The sequence below is a fragment of the Canis aureus genome, chromosome 35 (assembly GCF_053574225.1).
Source record: "Canis aureus isolate CA01 chromosome 35, VMU_Caureus_v.1.0, whole genome shotgun sequence".
NCBI lineage: Eukaryota > Metazoa > Chordata > Mammalia > Carnivora > Canidae > Canis > Canis aureus.
The window spans coordinates 25629713-25648267 of NC_135645.1; the positions used below are offsets into that span (position 1 = coordinate 25629713).

The 18555-nt window shown below is 38.0% G+C and overlaps 1 long non-coding RNA gene across 2 annotated transcripts; it reads left to right on the forward strand.

Annotated features, from left to right (window-relative positions):
- The first annotated feature begins 610 nt into the window (after window positions 1–610).
- LOC144305524 (uncharacterized) lies at window positions 611–10627 on the forward strand. 2 transcript variants are annotated; one of them, XR_013372526.1, is made up of 4 exons: window positions 611–714; window positions 2685–2842; window positions 10014–10057; window positions 10478–10627. It is a non-coding gene; the product is annotated as an uncharacterized LOC144305524 (long non-coding RNA). The 2 variants fall into 2 exon arrangements; XR_013372525.1 differs by lacking the exon at window positions 10478–10627 and having other exon boundaries at window positions 10014–10193.
- Window positions 10628–18555: the final 7928 nt, after the last annotated feature.

The following is an 18555-nucleotide window of genomic DNA, read 5'->3' on the forward strand; positions in this document are numbered from 1 at the left end:
AATGATATTTCTAGAGAGTTACTTTAGATAAAATTTGGCATTGACCTTATTTCAAAAAATGCAGGCCATTTTACAAGCTGTGGTAAATTCTTCACAGCACAAAACTGACATGACTGATTAGCCTTGGGTAGTGATAACCTTGGAGCCCACGAAGTGCACTAAATATTCCCTGGCGCCCTACTGAGCCTCCCTAATGAGCATGCATTCCCATGTGCACACTCGGTAGGTAGGCCTTTCTCTGACCTTCTCCACATTTGATTCTCAAGTGAGGTGTAAAAATTGTTGAGCTCAGAGGTGTCAGTCCCCTGGCTCTGACATGTGCGTGTTATCTCCCTCCCCATGTAGCTTTCCACAGACAGGGCATAACAAAGATGCTGATATGCTTCTGTGAGTAGAGAAAAAAACTCCTATTTGAAGCCCCCCGGTTTGGTTTTCGTGTAATTCTGTGGATGATTTAACCAAATCCAACCTCCAATTCCAGATATATTTTTTAAAAAATCCATTATCCCTCTTTTTGTTAAAGGGTGTAATGGTTTAGCAGCTTGCTCAGCCATAATTTCATTACCTCTGATGCCTCTGATGTGTCTGGAACCTCTGTTTCATAACTTTCAGGAAATGTCTCATCGAGTTAATCACCCTGACTTTCTGGGAAAATGAAAGAACCAGAGCAGGAAAGATGTCTTCTGTGATTCATCAGCATGTAATTTAAAGAAGGTAAATTGTTAGGATAATTGTTAATCGTATGTAAGAAATCCTTGCCTTGTCTCTAACCTATTTCTTATACAGAAACTGGAGTCCTCGGGTTAGCAAGAAGCTCTTCAGAAGAAATATTGGAATAATGGTAACTTTTTGGAAATTCTGTTGCCATGACTTCAAAGTAAGCATGAAGCTCTTCAGAAGAAATATTGGAATAATGGTAACTTTTTGGAAATTCTGTTGCCATGACTTCAAAGTAAGCATGCTCACTTGAGACAGAGGGCTAGAGTGTGAACATTCTAATATATTCATTTTTTTAAAAGATTTTATTTATTTATTTGAGAGAGTGTGCTTGAGAATGCGAGCAGGGAGGGGTGGGGGGGCGAAAAGAGAGAGAAGCAGACTCCCTGCTGAGCAAGGAAGCAGGGACCGCTATGCAGGACCCCTGGGATCATGACTTGAGCGGAAGGCAGATGCTTAGTCAACTGGGCCACCCAGGTGTCCCAAATATACTCATTTTTTTAAAAAAAAAAATGAAGCATGAATGGAGCTTTGTTTGTTTAACACCAGCCAATTAATAACCTTCAGGCTGCTCTGAGGAAAACAATGTCTTCGTGCCAATAGACATTGTGATCAGCTCAAAGCAAAGACAACCTTAAAAAAAAAAATGGGAGAGGATGAACGCTATGGGGAGTGAAGGAAAATGAGAAGGGAATGGAAGCAGAAGAGAAAAAAAAAAAGAAGGAAAAGAGGAAGCAAGAAAAGGGAGAGGATAAAAGAATAAATATGTGGCCTATGTAACAGTGTCCTTGACAGTTTAAACAAGCAGCTGTTCATAAAGGAAGGAGGCCAGACCCAGATGCATGGGAGATGTGACAGTTCTCGGATCTCTGTATCCACGTGGAGAAACTTTTTCAGTTTAGACTAAGTCTAGAGGTTTGTTTCTGTAGCTCAAATCTATTATAAATTCTTTCTGCTGCCACAATACAGTTCACAACAACAACCAGAATCATACCTACTTCGCTTCCTTCCTGAATAGTATGGAATAACTTCCTGAATGACTCAGTTCAAAAACCATTAGGTGGGGTCTCAGGGAGTGAGTAGGTCATGTGGGGTGGGTAGGAAGGGGGTGCAGTGGCCTAGCATCTGATAAGAGCCCCGATGTTTGGTGAGGGGAACATTTCCACAGGGCATGGAAGTAGCTGGGTATGGGACCAAGGGATGGGTTACATACAAGGAGGATTGAGGAAATAAGTAAATATATTGGGAATATATGAGAATGATGGGAGTCAGCATTCTCCCTGTCACAGAAAGTGCAAAAACTAAAATGAATCTTGTGGTGTTGATTGAAATTGAAATTATGGGTATAAACACATAGTTTCTGATAGATAGGTGAAGACAAATGGATGGATAGACATAAAAATAGAGATACTGAAATAATCACTATAGATACTGCAGTAGCCAGGCTCTAAAGTGGCCCCCAACTTCTTGCCTCCTGGTATTCAGACCTTTTGTGGCCCACTTCCATACCGAACAGGGTTGACCTGTGTAAGCAACAGGATACTGTAGAAATGAAAGAGGCAGGCTTTTGAGGCTAAGGCATAAAAGACAGTCTGGCCTCCACGCTCTGGGAAAGGCCAGCTACACTCAGCAGCCCTGTGGAGAAATCAGTGACATGAGAAAATGAGGCCTTCTGCCAACAACCAGTCCTGGCTTACCAGAACTGTCAATGAGCCACCTTGAAAGTGGATCCTCCAGCCCCAGTCATGCTGTAAGAAAGCTGTAGTCCTGGCCAGCATCTTGATGACAACCTCATGAGAGGCATTCGCCAGAAGCCCCCAGCTAATTTGCTTCTGAATTCTGGACCAAACTGTGAAGTACCAAATGTCCACTGTTATGGAGCTGAGCTTGTTATGGAGCAATGAATAGCGAATAGACTTGTGAATCTATGTATGTGTAGAGATTACATACTTAAATATATTTCCCAGTTCTATCCATTGACAGGGTCTGGGTACAGTGACACTTCAGAACCAAAGAGCATTCCAAATGCCCACATCTGGGTTCCTAAATGCAATTCTCTGCTAAAAGGAATGAGATCTCCTTGCAGAAATAACTGACTTCAGAGCTAAAGCAGGGATAATCAAAGGTGAGCCTAAATATTTTATTCAATATAGCAAGGAAATGGTTTAACAATTATGGAAGCTATCTTGAAAGAGCTCCCACTGGCAAATCTAGGACAATCTGAGCATCAGAATGAATAAATAATGTCAGTAAAATATAATAGCCCATTGAATAGAAGAGGAATGCATAAATTCATATGCTATAAATATATGTTAAAAATTAAATTAAAAAAATTAAATTATAAATTCTTTACAGTAGAATGCCAACTAGGAAACACAGGAGGAACAGTGAAATTAGAAAACAAGCTTTTGGCAACTATCATTGTAATAATTCAGCATCTAATAATAGATGCTAAAATTAATGAGCACAAGTTTGACAAGAAATGGAAGGTTTATGCAGTCTCAACTAAAAATGCTTATTAATTGCAAAGAAGAAAAGACTTTTCAGTGGAGAAATCTGGCAGACACCACTTAAACAAATTATTAAAATTAACATCACCAGTAAGGTGACAAATTGAAAACATGTACCACCTAATTGGATGAAATAACACAAAATCACTACTATGGTATTCCAGCACTAGGAGAAGCACAACTCGAATCTAATCATAAAGAATACTAGGTAAACCCAAATTCAGAGACATTTTATAAACTATATGAAATTGTCAAAGTCATAAAAGTAAAAAAGAAAAACAAGGAAAAGTTTCTGATTTATGACAGCTAGTGCAACATGTTATCTTGGATTAAATTCTTTTTTTTTTTTTTTTTTTTTTTTTAGATTTTATTTATTTATTCATGAGAGACGTAAAGAGAGAAAGAGGCAGAGATATAGGCAGAGGGAAAAGCAGGCTCCACGCAGGGAGCCTGACATGGGACTTGATCCCAGGACCCTGGGATCACACCCTGAACCAAAGACAGATGCTCAACCACTAAGCCACCCAGCTGTCCCTTGGATTAAATTCTTTTGATTAAAAGGAACATTATTGGGACAATTGGTAAAACTTGAATGGCATCTGTGATTTGGATAGTAGCATGTGTAAACATTACTTTCCTGACTTCAATGGTGTTACTATGGTTTTATAGAAAATTATATTTATTCGTGGAAAATACACACTGAAGTATTTGGAGTTTATACCAAAATATTTGGAGGCGATAGGACATCTTATCAACCACTTACTCAAATGGTTCAAAATGAAAAAGCTCTCCAAACTATTCTTCCAACTTTTTTAATTATTTCAAAATAAAAGAATAAAAAAGAAACACACTTCAGATCTGAGAATCACAGCCCTCATTAGGGAGAGAATATAAAGGCAGTTCAGAGGCACACAATACTAAATAGAAATACACAGAAACGGCATGAATAGCAGACATCATACACAGATAAAGTGCCAACAATAATAGCACAAATAAAAGAGAAAGTAGTATCATGGAGAACAGATTCAAACAGAGACATCCACTGAATTACTTAGTTCCCAAGAGGAAACAGATGGTAGAGTCAAAATAGAATAATTTCATGACAGTTTATTTACAAGGAGACATTTGCAGAGATATGTGGATTATTGTAATTGTACATCCAAGAGTTAGTGATAGTCTGATCCCGAAGGTATTAAGAGGGAAAGGGGACCAGTACAGGAACCCAGAGAAAGAGTCACGCTTGCTGCCATGAGAGAATCAATAATTCTGTTGGAGAGATATGGCCAGCAAGAGAAAATCTTGGCAGTGAGTGCCAGAGCCTCACTCCCTTTCCTCCATCCAATCTACCTCCAGAGTCTCCCACTGGCAAACGCAGACAGAAACCAGGAGCCCGGGCCACCCAGTGATGTGGTCTGCATAATTCAGACTGTCTGGGCAGAAAGCAAGGCTCAGACAAGTAGACGGTAAATTTGAGGGGGTCAGTGAAAGAGATCTGGCCTATCTACCTTAAATGTATGAAATTCAGAACAGCAACGTTGGGGTGCTTGGGTGGCTCAGTTGGTTAAGCATCCAGCTCCTGATTTTAGTTCAGGTCATGATCTCAGAGTCATGAGATTGAGCCCCAAGTAGGACTCCACACTGGGTATGGGACCTCCTTGAGAGTCTCAAAACAACAACAACAACAACAACAACAAAACAAAACCTAGCAACGTTTAGCTCTGTAGAAATAACTATCAATAAAGACTTTCTGTTTAAAATCCTTGAGAAAATTTCAGAAAGAGAGATTGAAAATTCTTTAAAATGTATAACTTCTGGGCCTGAGGAGTTAAGAATTAGTGTGCCACTCCATTCTTCTCTTCCTGGGTCAGAGAAACCTCAAAAATATAGTGTTTCAGATGATGTAGGTACAAAATGGTACACTCTTCACTAGCCTGGCTCCTTGAGTGACTATGCAAAGGAGAATTTCCTTCATCCCTGGTCGCCAACTCTTTCTGGACATAAAATGTGAATAAGATTAACTCTTGGTTGTAAAAGCGTGGTGATTACAGACTGTCTGTTGGCAGGTAGCACTAATTCTCCCAATAAGGAAAATAATACCTACTGTGGGATAACAAAAATAAAAAATGCTTAAGTATGCTTAGTGAGTAATAAACAGCAAGGAATTGATATCAGATGTTGAAGAGATAATGACATGTGTTTGATGGTGGTAAAATATTTAGTCTATCACATGCAGTGACTGGGGAGTCAGCTTACATGGATATTTAGCCAGAGGTTTCAGAGTAATATGGTGGAAAATAGAGATTCAGAATTATACATTAGTGGCTTTTTACTGCATTTAGTAAGATTTTGCACAAAATAAATGAATTCAGAAAGAATTGACCATTGGAAAGCAGACTGGAAGGGAATTATAGAGAAAGACCAGAAATTCAGAGCCTTCCAGATTGGAAAGTCTGTACTTTCCAGATTGGAAAGGTGTACTTCTTGTACACCTCAAAAGTAAGAAAACAGGACAAAAAAAAAAAAAAAAAAAAAAAAAAAGAGAGAGAGAGAGAGAAGCTCTGAGTGAAAAATACTGAATAAAAACCCGGAGGTGATTAAAGTGCTCCAAGGCAAAGCCAGATTAAAGGTATCTTCCCATTTACATTCAGTAGCTCTGAGACACTCTGGAGAAAGCAAAGCATAGGCATAAAGAAGCATAGAAATAAAGCAACTCAGAGAGAGAGAGAGAGAGAGAGAGAGAGAGAGGAAGGAAGAAGAAGAAGAAAGAAGAAAGAAGAAGAAAGAAGAAGAAGAAGAAGAAAGAAAGAAAGAAAGAGAGAAAGAAGAGAAAGAGAAAGAAAAGAAAGAGAAAGAAAGAAAAGGGAAGGGGAAGGGAGAAGAAGGAAGGGGAAAGGGGAAGGGGAAAGGGGGGAGGGGAAAGGAAGAATTTTGACAAGAAAAGCATTTGAGTTAAAACACATCTTGAACCTCTAAACCTCCTTGATGAAAATAGGTTGTGAAACTAATATTACAGCCCCCAAGGAGGCAATACGCCCCCCAAGACCCACTTCAGATCCACTGAAGAATAAAGAGAGATGGACACAACCTGCAAAGACTTACAGGCCCAATGATTCCTCCAGAGAACAGGGTCACAACCCTGGGATTAAGGAAGGCTTCTGCTACTCACCGTGTTCACTCAGGACTTTCAGGACTTCTATGCCCCAGGGCTGCCGGCCCCACTGCATCTCCAAATCAGTGTGTCAGTTGCTGCATTCCTTTCTTTCTTTCTTTTTTTTTTTTTTAACCATTGTCACCTATTTGGGGAGCAGGAAGAGATGGAGAAACCCTGTCTGTGTGCTCTCCGAGTCTCCAACTAAGAGGAACCACATCCTGACAGGCTCACTTTGCTAGAAGGGAACACCTGGAATCACTGCTGAGGTGATCCAGACGAAGAACAGAGTTCTTCATATTTTAAATGTTTTAAGTTCTTTTGCTGTTGGAACTGAAGCCTTTGTGTTTCTATTTTTAATAATTTTTTTGGATTTTGAGAAGAATTGGGTAGAGAATCAAGGTGGGATATCCCTATTTTGTATCCCTGATCAAGAAGGAGGAAAATTGTACATGACAGCAAGAGCCGGTATTTCAGATGCCAGCCTGCTGCTGACACCTGTTCCCTGTGTTACTACACCCTCAGGTTAAGGGGTAACTAGTAGTCACATTTCCTTTGGTTATGTATGACCACAACCCAACAAAAATTAACTTACACAAGAAGGGAAGTGGGTTGAGTCCTCTAGTTAGGAAGCATACTGAGATAGGTCATGACCTTGGAAGAAAAGCCACAGAGACCAATTGCTCAGAGACTGGACCGGGGACCTTAGTGCCACAATTATATTTGTCTCCATCCAGTTCTTATTGCTGTTGGTCCCTGCTTCTCTTTACATTGGCTCCTTTATTTTCAACTCCATGAAAGGAGTCTCCACACATCAGAGAGGATGGCCACTGACAATCCAGGTCCATATCCTTAGAGTTTACTAAGCAGAAGAAAGCAATTCCTCTCCAACTCCAACTTCCAGCTCTGGGGAAGAACTCTGATTGGCCTGGTTTGGTTGTTTATGCACAACCCTGGGAGATGCACAACTGTCCAGGGGGATGTGGCAAGCTGATTGGTGCCGTCTGAGCCCTGTATTCAGATGCACCTGTAAAAGTAGAGGGTAGGTGTGCAATAATTGATACGCATACCAGAACTGGGTGAACAGGACCAGAATTCCCCCAAGGAAAGGAAATGCTGTGGCTATAAAAAGAAAGATGGAAAAGATGAGTGGACAGAAATAAGAGTCACCAGATTCTTCTATGGTGGCCTAGATACCAACAGTAGGGCCCACCAACGATGATACCAAGAAAGCATAGCAACCAGGAGGGTACTTCTCCCCCCGCCCCCCCCAGTGCATCTCAGACTTTGGGCAGCTCGAAACCCTGTCATGGTTTCTGCAATTGGATCCACTCCCATTCTTCAGTGGAATACACAGGTCCCCCGAGACAGGTAGTGGGATTACAGTGCTGTTTTGCCTTACTCTTACTCTTCTAGGCTTGGGAGTGACCCCAGATTAAGATTCACAGGCTCTCATCACAGGCATTAAAACCACAATACTTACGTAAGCCTGGTGTACATTATGATCCAATGATCAAATGCTTCGTAATTACCAAATACTTTCTAATAGCTCCACCAGATTAGATTTCTACAGTGCCACTTCGTGTCACCCCTTGATGAGAAACCCATTCTAGTTACTCCAAATACTCCCAAAGAAACCACTAGTCCCAGGCCTTCAAAGCACACTGCACACAAAGCCCCATGTGTCTCTGCAGTCTGAGCTTTCGCCATTCTTCCATGGATGCCTGCTTTCCCATCCAAAGGTGACTATTCCCTGTTTCTAGCAAATGTAATTTTTTCATCCTTCCTCATCCATTCAGTAAAGCAACATGTGTTGCTTTCTTTTTGATGTGCCACTACTGTGATTAGTATCACAGTACTTCTACGCAGAAGAGCCATGCACTGTAAATGAGTACAATTCTGTGTGAAGCATGTTGTAAGTGAGGTCTGAGGAACTTGCTAGACCAACTGACTATGTGGAAAATTAGGGAAAGTTTTCCCTGGAATGTGATAGTTTTGTGGGACTTGAAAGAGAAGTGGGTTCGCAGAGAGCAAGAAAGGGAATTCCAGGCCTAGGTAAGAATGGATGCGAGAGTCCAGCAATGCCAAGGTACATAGCTTGTTCAATAAAAGCTTCCTTCCTTACCATCCGCTAAAACAACACTGGAGATTAAACAATGCATTGCATTGCATTTCCTGTGTAAACACTGGGTGATGTGCAGGAACACACACTAAGTGCTCATGCTAAGCAATTACTCTCCTCTTCACCCACAGAATCCTGTAGCTGCTGGTTGAGCGCTACATTTATTGAGTCAGTCGTCTCTTTTCTCAATTCTATTGCACTTGTTATTATAATTACACAATCGAATTAGGTGTTGTATGAACTAGGGTTTTTCCTATCTCAATGCAATTGGTGGTTTGGGTGAGGCAATTCTTTGTCGTGGAGGGCAGTCCCATGCCTTATAGGATATTTAGTGGCATCCTTGAGCCACTAGGAACACCATCCCCTGAATGGTGACAGCCTAAAATGTCTCCACTCGTTGTTAAATGTCCCCCAGAGGGTGCAGAAATCACCACTGGTAGGACTGGGCCACATATGAAGGGCCTTGGATGTGAACTTTATTTTTTAGGTATGCAATCAGAAACATTTCGTGTTTTTTTGTAGCCGAGTAGCATATGCGACGATGCTTTCAGAGAATATATTAGCAAAGGAAGAAGAACTACTAAGGAGGCAGTTGCCATAAGGGCAAGCAGGAAGTAACAAGAGTAAGTGTTAAGCACAATCACTAAGTACAATTACTAAGGACAGTTGTTAAGTACAATGGACACCTGGTAAGTACAAGGGTAGTGATGCTCAGAGGCAAATTGAAGAGAGATTTTTGGAGGCAGACACATGTCATTCATTCTACCTAGGATTTCTCTCTCCACTTTCTCGTCTTCCCTGTGCTGACCTGTTAAATCCAACCCAACCCCAGCGTCTAGTTCAAATGTTATGTCCCCAGATCAAGCCACAGAAAATGACATGTCTTCCTCCAAATCCTAGAATTTGGTAGTGTGATTTAGGGCACTTTCTGACGTTGTTAACTTAATGCCCAGATTATAAACCAGATTTTGACCCTAGATGATACAATCTCTAAATATAAGGCTGTGTTTTCTTCATATTTGCTTTCCACAGTGCCTAATTGTGTGCTTTCCAAATAGCAGATGATGAATATTATTATTGAGCAATTATGGAACTTTAGCCTAAATCGCTCCAACAGATTTACTAAGTGTCCCTTGAATTCTCCTAGCTGTAAGCATTGGAAGTTCAGCCTAGATTAGCCAGTACTGCATTCTTTACAGATCTGTTTCCCACAGTTTCTATCTACTCGTATCACTGGAGGAAGTTCATATTCATTAATCTTATAGCTTTTCTTATAAACTGCTCCGTAGAGAAACTCAGTAAAAAAACACTCACATGGTACCTTCAAAAGAAAAAAGTAACTAGAGGCTAGATGGTATCAAGCTAGTGAAAAATGATATTGAACTATGTTAAATGACATATGAGTAAGTGTTAAACAAAAACACCCATCTGGATTTTTCTCAAGGTAAATGTTTTTTTCTGCCCGTATAAATCACTAAAGCCATTATTCACTGTATTCTTATTCTGTCTCTTATAGGTATCCTTCTAGTTTCCACTGACAAGTGACAAGAAATATTAATTGTGAGCAAAGGTTTAATTATATATTGGGAAATAAGGTACCTGAGAGATACATCTCTAGTGACTGAGAGCAGATTTCTAAAACTGAACTGAACCTCAGCCATTCTGTGCATCTGAATTTTCTTTCTGCATTAATGAAAATGGCCAAATAGTTCAAACAGATTTTTTTTTTAACTGTGTACTATTAGCTTCATACCCTGTTGGCAAAGCAGGAAGTAAAAAAATAAAATAAAATAAAAAGCCAAGATTTCTGCTAATGATGACCCTACAAAGGAAACAGGTTTAATTCATATCCATGGCAGCATGAGGAGTAAGAGTGGGATGGCTTTCCTGGTTGCTGGTTCCTCGAGCTTCTTTTTTTTGTACTATGTCAACCTATGGACTATCTTGGGGTTTTACATATGTTGTCTCTTTTCCAACTAGATAACCCAGTTACTGTACCTATGTGATCGTTATAAAATGCTGCGGAGTATGCCAGTGGGTTAAGGTAACCATGATGCTAGAAAAAAATAAGCAAATAGTAGATTTATCAGTGCTTAAAGTCCTTTGGCCATTTCTGTCAACTTCGCTTCAGTCTCTGTCTTCTAGCCTCTTGGTGAAGTTACTCCTCCTGTACTTCTTTCTCAAAGGTAAAAAAAAAAAAAAAAAAAATCAAGTTCTTATTACTACTGTTTTTCTATGCAGGGCATCCGCTCCCCCCCCGCCTTTTTTTTTGGCCTTTCTTTCAGACTCTGCTTAGGAGCCTCTCTTTTCACAATTGTGGGGATATTTTCTTAAACACGTGCAGTTACTCTGAGTAAGTAAAATTTTAGTACCACCTGTTAAGATAATGGTTGGTGTTTATCTGGCTTCATCTTAATAAGCAATATGAAGTGCCAAATGATGATAATCAAATATACGATTTCAGAACTAAGAGGACAGAAGGAAAGGCAGAGCGTTAACTCCAATCTGGAAGACAAAGATAACCTAAAACAAAAGGGGGAATAAAAAAGCTTGGAGGAAGGAACTTACACGACAGAAAAGTAAAGAAACTGAAGACACTAAATTAAAAACTATATGGTTTTTAAAGATGGGGCAGGATAAACTGAGAACCAAAGACTGTGCATATCAGTTTGAAATTATAGTGTTTATTTGCCATCAATTAATATTTAATTAATATCAATAATATTAATGACACAAAAGTAATAATGAAACAAGTAGGAATATCTACTATGTAATAGGCACCAGGCTAAGTTCTAGAGCTCCAGGGTTGAAGTACCATATTTCCTTGGTCCTTAGATACACACTTTCCTCCAAATATTAGTATATCTGAAATTAGAATTTGTCTTTTCAGCTTATGTCTCCTTATTTTCTGAGCAAGGTGTCTTTAAATAATGAGTCTTTAGATTTATGGAAATATGATAATTCCTCAGGACAAGATGCTTGCTTGCACTTTAAAGGATATATCACTGAAGGCAGTAACAAATAATAAAATAAATAATAAAAGAGTTATTCTAGTCAAATGTATCTGAAAATGGCAACTTAGGACAACTAGGGGTTACTGGTAGTGAGAGCAGAGGTAGACACAATGTGAAGGAGGAGAAGCCTTGGCCTGAGGTTGATGATACAGTAAAGGAAAAGCAGGAATGGACATACTGGGAAAATGTGTGTCATTTCAAATAATGAATAAATAGGTATCCCTGTACTTTTGGATAATTTGAATAAAAATTAAGAAATTAGTCAAAGATATTGCTAATTCTGGGGCTGGTTGGAAGATAGTTCACTGAAAACTACAGACAGTTCAGATTTAGCATTGAGGCATTGAGTTTTGCTCAGATGTTAAATAACTAAATGGAACAAACAAGTAGAGAACAAAGATTTAGAAATAAAAAATATCATGGTCATAATTGTCTAAATCTTTGGCACTTCGCATTATATTAATGTCAGTGAATTTCTAGCAAATCATCATTTTCCTTTCCTAATATTCAAAATGATGGTGTTTCTGGTGTTGAAAAAAAATAACAGCATCCCATAGTAAGACTACATTACAAACAACCTAATAATAATAATAATAAAATAAAATAATAAAAATTATTTACATTAAAATCAAATAATAATAATAATTATTATTCACTGAACACCTCCAAGTGCCAGGTACAGGATAGATGTTTTAGGATAGAATCATGAACCACGTCTTTGCCAAAGCTACTGATGGAGACTTAAAAAAAAAAAAAAAAAAAAAGAGGGTTTTTAATAGGATTTATATGCCCAAACCACAGGCTAACCACAGACCATTTATAATCATAAAATCAGGCAGTTCCATGAGCCTAGCAATAGAAAGCTGTCGGAGAGAGGTTTTTTCACAAGTGTATTAGAATGAGATAAAAACCATCTTCAGTCTGTAATGACCAACAACAGCTTTACTAGGAAATTCATCTCAAAGGAGAATGCAGTTTAGCAGACGAGCTAACCAAGCTAAGGTTACTAACTCAAGTCCTAACACCAAGAAAAGCAAGCTTCCTCTTCCATCATTTGGCTCCACTTTCCTAATCTAATTTTAACACTCTGGCTGTGAATTTTTCTGAAAATCTACAATGTAGGTTGTACAAATTCCAGGACATATACCCACTTAGGTTAACCTTTTCAGGAATTATAAGGACCAAGGATTCTAGGGAGACTGAACTGAATGAGTCCTAGAGGGAGGCATGAATCACCTCTTTGGCATGAGCTCCACGACACCTGGCTGTTAACCTTTTTAGATCCACCCAGTTTGGGAACATCAGAGCATGTTCTTTTCCTTGATACTGATTTATTCAAATTACTCTTTAGTTGTAGGACGCAAAGTTTTATGTCACTAAGATACAAGGTTTTATATCACAGAGACTAAAGGAATTACAATATTTTTTTTTTTAAGATTTTATTTCTTTATTCATGAGAGACACAGAGAGAGGCAGAGACACAGGCATAGGGAGAAGCAGGCTCCATGCAGGGAGCCCGATGGGGGACTTGATCCTGGGTCTCCAGGATCACGCCCTGAGCCAAAGGCAGATGCTCAACCGCTGAGCCACCCAGGCGTCCCAGGAATTACAATATTGAGGATGAGGCACCTTCAGGATTTAAGTCCTAAGACGATGTCAGTTCACAGAGAATATAAAAACCATAATATCCTTCTTCCGTAGAGTTCTTTTGTTGGTCACCTAGGAATAAAACCTGCTATTTTATGTCCTTAGGAAAAAGATAATGGGTTTATATATATCTTAATGGTTTTTATTTGAAAATGAAAATGAACATCTTTATGGTGTGTGGAATGAGAATTGTAGGATTTAGGGCTAAGTGCTTTCTAGGGGAGTTAGTATTTTAACTCTAATGACCAAGCTCTGAGAATAAACAGGAAAATTCTTATAAGTGCAATCCATTGTAATATTTTTTCTTATTAATAATAACTCATGGTGATAATGCCTAGGCTTTAATTGGAGGATCCTACATATATTAATACATGTAATATAATACATAAAGTTAATCTTCATGCTGAACTTTCATAGTAAGTATATTATAGGTATATAGTAGGTGTATGATAATTATATCATCTTACAGGTTTTTTTTTTTTTAAGATTTTATTTGTTTATTCATGAAGGGCACAGAGAGAGAGAGAGAGAGAGGCAGAGGGAGAAGCAGGCTCCATGCAGGACCCTGACATGGGACTCGATCCCGGGTCTCCAGGATCAGGCCCTGGGCTGAAGGTGGAACTAAACCGCTGGGCCACCCAGGCTGCCTCTCATCATACAGTTTAAGTAATTTGCCCAAGATCATACAACTAGCAAGTGTTGGAGGTGGACTTTGAACCCTGTCTGGCACCAGACACTACACCCTTACCTCCTATGCTGGACAGCCTCTCTACTCTAGTGGCATTTTTTTGCTGCTGCTATTACTGCCTTCAGAATTTATCATATCCATGAATTATCATGCTCTGCTTCTACAACTCAATCCATCGCTCCAATGATATTTAATCAAGGACTGTCAGGTGGGCTGCCTCCCATTTGGCCACGACTGTCACAAATTGATCTTGGTGCTATCCAAACACGAAGGCCTCTGTGTTAGTCCGCTAGAGCAGTCATAACAAAATACCACGACCAAGAGCCTCACACAACAGAAATTTATTTTCTCAGAGTTCTAACAAGATAAGGTGCCAATTAGGGTTGGTTTCTGATGAAGGCTCTCTTTCTGGCTTGTCAATAGCTACCTTTTTACATTATCCTCTTCTGGCCTTTATTCTGGATGCACAGGGAGAAAGAAAGCTCTGATGTCTCTTCCTCTTCTTATAAAGATACCACTGCTACCTGAATAGAGGCCCACCGTTAGGATCTCCTATAACTCCTTAGCTCCTTGAAGGTTCCTATCTTCAAATACAGTCATGTTAGGGGTTAAGGCTTCAGCATATGAATTTGGGAGAGTAGGAAGGGATCAGAATTCAGTCCATAATAGCTTTCTTCAACCAAATATTCTTTCTTGAAATAAATGAAATCTCTCTATTTCGGGTGTTCCTTATGACCTGCCCTCCAATGTCACTGTCGTCACTCTAATCATTTACATCCTCTCTATATTATTCCTACCTTCCCACTTGTTTAAGTGTTTGGGTAATGTAGCCAAACAACTGTGCAAAGAATTTTCATAATACTTCAGAGTTTCCCAAGGACACTTGTGCAGGTGCACACACACACACATAACACACGCACAAACATACATATATCCATAACTACATCAGAATACAAAATGGAGGCTACTCATAATATTCAATCATTTAACAAAACGATTCTGAGCCCCCATCCCACTTGTTGCAAGAATATCCCTTTTCTATTCTCACGGTCTCCCCTCCTGTGATAACTCCAAGAGATGGATGCTTCTGCAGTTTAGGAAGTCAGGCAGCTTTAGGTTACTATCACCTAAAGGAGAGAAATCAGAAAAAAATTATCCAATAACTAAGAAGTTTAACTGTTTCCTACTATTGCTTTAGGAACACAGGTGATTTAGAAATAGATTCTCCAGGTTTGGAGTGGAAGAAATCTGTTGAGTATTATCAGATAAGGTCTACTCTAGGTTGAGATTTGCAGTGTTTCAGCAAATCAGTTCTTAAAGTTCTTCTTCTTTTTTTTTTAAGTAATATCTACAAGTGTGTCCCTTACTGCTCAACATTTGTGCCACTCCAGAGGGGTTTCTAGAACAGAGGCCCAACACCACCATATACTCCTTGTCCTCCTCTATTACCTAACTCTGAAAATAAAGACATTCCCTCTCTCTTTTGCATTCCAATACCTATCCCCTCTTCTGTCTCAGGTTGAGTAACATTTATTTCCTTGGAGAACCCTGTCTTACTGGATTTAGTTCTAGCATAGGTAGGAAAGGTACCAGTTGTTATTAATCATACTTAAGAAATAAGAGAACTTGGGATCAAGGAAGTTAAATGACTTATCCAATGATTGCACAACATTACTAAGTCACAACCTAGTCAAACTCAGGACTTCTGACATCCTATACACTCTTCTCTTTACTACAACTTCATGTTCTTTACTGTCATTGTGGGGTCCTGATATCAATTGATCTTTCTAGTAAGCTCTGACTTTTTTCAACAAAATCTTTTTTTTTTTTCCCTTGATCTCATCTGGCTACTTCCAATAACACCTACTAGTTTATCAAATGTCTCTTTTTTACATCTACTGCATTAACAAACAAGCCTTCTGGGCCTGTCACTGTTACTACTACTATTATTGCTACGCAATCACTGTTAATCTTGTCAGTGTAAATGGCCAAATTGGAAATTTCAAATAAAAATAAACTTCTAACAAAATAAATTAACTAGCAAGCTAATATGGCTGTTCACAAAACACCCACATTTGATGTCATTGGGCATGTGAGGTGTTTTGGTAAAACAGCCCTCAAATCAAAGGTTCTCAAAGGACAATATTTATATAGCACCATATATATCACTTAAGCACCATTCTTTTTACCTTTGGAGAGAGAAAATTCTGAATGCCACAGTTTTTATCGGGGAAAGAGCCTTCCCAACATTTCATGTGGACAAAACAAAACACTTCTGTGTATTTCCGCAATATGCTGCCTTTGACATAAAGGGTCCATTACTTAACCCTAAAAAGACTCTTTAAATTGCCTGAAATTATGATGACCATCTTTTCCAGAGCCTAACCAAGAGCTTTTATGATTTCTAAACTTTTAGATTAAAAAGGTCTTACAAAAGATGTAAACACTAGGCAGCTTTTGACAAGGACTCTAGATAATTTGGTTAATAGATTTTCCCCAATTTAAGTAAAATCAAATTGGTCAACATTATAATTTAATCTTGGTAATGACTTACCATTTTTAAAAATGGACATAAGTTTTTGGCATCTTGTTCACTGTAAATTTGGGTGAATTTGCCCTCCTCTGCTCATTGTGGTCTGCTTTTCAGAATTTGGCAGGAATAGGGAGTTGGTGAAATTTTTGCTTTTTTTGCTTTTTCATTTCTAATTGACTTTCAGAAAATTATTCCTGCTTTGAATTGTATTTAATAATGGAGGGTTGATGTGAACTATACTTCAATTAATATTTTTTTTATTTTAAAAATAAAATAGAATGGACTAGCTTTATACCAAAAATAAAAGTAAATATTCCCAATGTCATAAAACTGTATACTTAAGACTGGTTAAAATGATTAATTTTCTATTATGTCTATTTTACAATTAAAAAATTGTATATCAAAAGAAAAGAAATAAGGAGTTAAGACATTAATGTCCAAAGAGCTGCACTATATAAACACAAAAAATATTTGTTTAATGTAGGAATAATCCAAGCACCCACCTGACCAAAGGCACCCACTACGGGTCTTTTGGGAACTTTTTCTAGGCATTTAATTTAATTCTACAAAATAATATGATTGTACACACACTGTTCAGTAACTTTTAATAATTAAATTACCCCACTGTTTGTTGGATTAAACTATTGTTGTCATGGTTTTATACATGAAAAAGTTAGAGATTCAGAGAAGTTGAGCTATTTACTACCTGTTTGATTTTTTTTGACCTGTTTGATTTTTAATAGCTTAACTCCTGTCATTTGTTTGCAGGTTTCAAAAGTTAGTACTACTTCTATGCTACATTTTTACATTACTTCCTTCTTATTGAAGTGGTGGTATTCACTGAAGTATTCCAATTTTTTAATATATTTAACATATACCACTGTATAAAATAAGGTACACAACATGTCTATTTGATACATTTGTACATTGTAATATGTCATTGTAACAATAATTATCACCTTTATCATATCACATAATTGTCATTTCCTTTTAATGGTTAGGATAATTAATACCTAGTCTCTTAGCAAGTTTGAGGATTATAATAGAACATTGTTGTTTATATTCACTATATTGCACATTAGGTCTCCAGGACTTGTTTACTACTTATTGCAAGTTTGTACCTTTAAACAATATCTCACCTATTACCCTAACCCCCAGCCTCCAGTAACCACTATTTTACTGTTTTTACCTATTTGGCTGTTTTAGATTCCATAGATAAGTGATATTATCTGGTTTTATCTAGTATTTGTTTTTCTTCAACCAACTTACTTCATTTAGCATTATGCTCTCCAGGTCCAACCATATTGTCACAAATGGCAAGATGTTCTTCTTTCTCGTGGCTAAATAGTATTCCACTCTGTGTATGTATGTCCATATACACACATCTTTATGCATTCATCCAGGGTCAGGCATTTAGGTTGTTTCCACTTCTTGGCTATTGTAAATAATGCTATAATAAACATAGGAGTACATATATCTCTTCAAAATCCCCTTTTCATTCCCTTTAGGTATATACCCAGAAATAGAATTTCTAGATTATACTGTAAGCTCTATTTTTAATTTTTTGAGAAACCACCATATTGTTTTCTATAATGGCTGAAGCAATTTACATTTCTACCAATAGTGGGATTGTAGAGGGGTTCTCTTTTTTCCATTCTTTCTAACACTTGTTATCTCTTCTTGATGGTAGCCATTCTAACTGCTATGAGGTGATATCTCATTATGCTTTTAGTTTCATTTCCATAAAAATTAGTGACGTTTAGTATCTTTTCATATACCCATTGCCAACCTGTATATGTCTTCAGTGGAAAAATGTCTCTTCAGATCCTCTATTTTTTTTAGATCAGATTAGTTTTTATGTTATTGAGTTACATAAGTTATTTACATATTTTAGATATTACCTTTTATCCAATATATGGTTTGCAAATATTTCCTCCCATTCTGTAGGTTTCCTTTTCATTTTGTTCATTATTTATTTTGCTTTGCACAAAGCTTTTAAGTTTGATATATTCTCACTTGTTGACTTTTTGCTTTTGTTGTTTGTGCTTTTGGTTTCACATCAAAAAAAAAAAAAAATCCTTGCCAAGACCAATGTCAAAGAGCTTTTTACCTATATGTTCATCTAAGAGTATTATGGTACCAGGTCTAAACTATTCCAATCTTATATCTGTGTTCT